At 49.2% G+C, this 2,564-nt stretch overlaps 1 pseudogene; it reads right to left on the bottom strand.

The window, feature by feature from the left end:
• Window positions 1–1,274: 1,274 nt before the first annotated feature.
• Window positions 1,275–1,402, bottom strand: LOC136601097 (U2 spliceosomal RNA; annotated as a pseudogene).
• Window positions 1,403–2,564: the final 1,162 nt, after the last annotated feature.

Below are 2,564 nucleotides of genomic sequence, written 5' to 3'. Positions count from 1 at the left end.
GGCCTCTATTCACCTTTGTAGATATTGCACAAAAAACCAGGCATTTGCAGCTAGAATAGTCATTTACCACATTAGCAATGTATAGAGTGCATTTGTTTAAAGTTAGGACTAGTTTAAAGTTATCTTCATTGAAAAGTACAGTGCTTTTCCTTCAAAAATAAGGACATTTTAATGTGACCCCAAACTTTTGAACGGTAGTGTATATCTAGCTATAAAAATAGATAGTTATATATCAATATAGATATTTCTAAAAATATCTAGCTTTACGTATAAATTTAAACTTCTATAGTTATAGTTTTGTAAGGCTGAAAACAGACATACAGAATTTCTATTATTATCAGCATTATTCTCCTTGTCGTCTTTCTGTGTAAACCACAACCATAGCTGCGGATTTGGACAGCTCCCAGTGTATATATATATACATATATACTGGGAGGAAGCTGCAGCAGCGCCGGGCAGGTCACATGACCCATGTCATGGCGAAAGACTCCATAGAGCTCCAGCCTTAGGGCTCATGTCCACGACTGTGTTCTCACCGCAGAGACGCAGCGTTTTACGCATACCACCGTGGGCTCTTCGGCCAGATTCACACAGATGTATTTGCGCAGCATATTATGCATGAAAAATATACATGCTAAATACACGTCAGTAGAACCCGCTGATTGCAGCGAGTTCCTTCACATAAGTGTATGCGCATTTTGTTAAAAAAAAAAAAGCAGTCCCCTTTATTTTCTCGTGCATTTCTGCAGGGGCAGAACATGTATTATTCTAATTACACTAATTGCCCATTTCAATAAATGGCGGCATGGTTGCGTGTTTTTTTGCGCTTGCAAATGTGCTTGATTCGTGCTAACAAAAGTACAGTAAGGGCCGCTTCACACAAACATATTTGTTTCAATGGATGCCTTCAGAATTCTCTTTACTCACACATTTCGCATGCGTGCAAAACCTCACCATGCTCTATTTTTGTGCACATTTGCGCACCAAGGGTCCCTGTACAAGTCTATGGGAAGTGTGCACGTAACCGATTCCTATCTCCAAAAAAAGTTATAATAAACAGCGATAAAGTCTTATAAACTCCAAAATGGTACAAATAAAAACTACAGGACATCACGGAAAAACACGAGCCGTCGCACAAGTATCATGCGATACTTCCGCCATGTATCACGTGGACATGAGGCCTAAATCTAAGTGCTTGGTTGTTAGCAGCCGCAGCTGCGCTGCACCTCTTGCTCATCAGTTTTTTTTCCTGCTTTTGGAAACTGCTGTAGGAAAGGGGGTGCACCAGTACTGGAGGTACTGCAATACCAGGTCAATGTGCGGAGTGGACAGAGCAAGCACTTTTTCCAGCTCCCTGTTCTAAAAATCCATTTAATATATGATCCCCAGATAGGGGACGTATCAGATGCAACATGCTCAGCCAGCACTCCGGGCACACCCACAATGCACTGAGGGAGCCGGAAGACCTTTGCATAGCCCCGCCCAACGCCTTCTCAACCAGGGTGAGCCGTCCCCGCGGGAGACCCGCGCCTGAATGGAGCATGTCCGGATTTTTTCCTGCACGCGGGACCCGCGCCTGCAGGGAAAAATGACATCCGCAGGTATTTTACTACCTGCAGGTGTCTAATGCATCCATATCCATTGCATAGCGCCGATCGCAATGTCGGGGGTGGGGGGGTCCGAACAGCCCGGGATGACAGCTCCATGCTGCGGACACCGACAGCATGGAGCTGTCACGTCCAGAGCCCGAGGGGCTTTATTCTCTGCAGGACACATGTTTTTACTTCCTCAGAGAATAAAGCCCACTTCGGGAGGACGTAAAAACACTATGGCCCGGGGCGTGGCTTAGCAAGCAAGGAGAGAGGTCGCACGCTGTTTTGCTCCTCCACAGAATCTCCCTTTTCAGCCCTTTTCTGGGTCAAATCAGTGACCCAAACAGAGGCAGACAAGAGCACAGCACCTGGGGACCCACCAGAACCCACAACCGGCCCGGACAAGGCTCACCTGGTGATCTCCAGCCGCCAAAAAGAAGCCGAAGAGCCGCGGCCCTGCACAGCGGCCCGCGCCCTAACCCGACAAGTACCGCGCTCAGAAACACCCGGCGAGGACCGCTCACGGAGCCCCAAGCAGAGGACTATGGCACAAGGTAACCCCTGCCGACTTGGAGGGGAGGCTCTGTCACCCTCAGTGCCCGCGCTCTCACCGCAGCGCCTTGCAAATACACAGCCGCGGCTCCCTCCCTCTGAATATACCGCCGTGGCCACCAACCTGCAACTCGGCGGCACATACAATCATCAGGGTAATCCCCCGCTGGACTAATCCCCACGCTGGTGGTTTTCCCCCTCCTGCTCCCCAGAGCCGACAATCAGCACGGGCGGGCACACCGGAAGATCTGCACCTAGTCTCTAGCTCCCTGTGAGGCAGCGGCCATCTCGCCCCCCCTCCCCCCTGAGTCGAGCAGGCTGCTTGGCATACTAGCCAGACCAGAGCAGAAAAGTAAAAAAGAGAGGATACTGTGATCCTCCCAGCACATCAACACCAGGCAAAGTTTAAAGCAGTACTCA

The sequence above is a fragment of the Eleutherodactylus coqui genome, unplaced genomic scaffold (genome assembly GCF_035609145.1).
Source record: "Eleutherodactylus coqui strain aEleCoq1 unplaced genomic scaffold, aEleCoq1.hap1 HAP1_SCAFFOLD_30, whole genome shotgun sequence".
In the NCBI taxonomy this organism is placed as follows: domain Eukaryota; kingdom Metazoa; phylum Chordata; class Amphibia; order Anura; family Eleutherodactylidae; genus Eleutherodactylus; species Eleutherodactylus coqui.
This window is presented reverse-complemented; position numbering and strand designations above follow the sequence as displayed.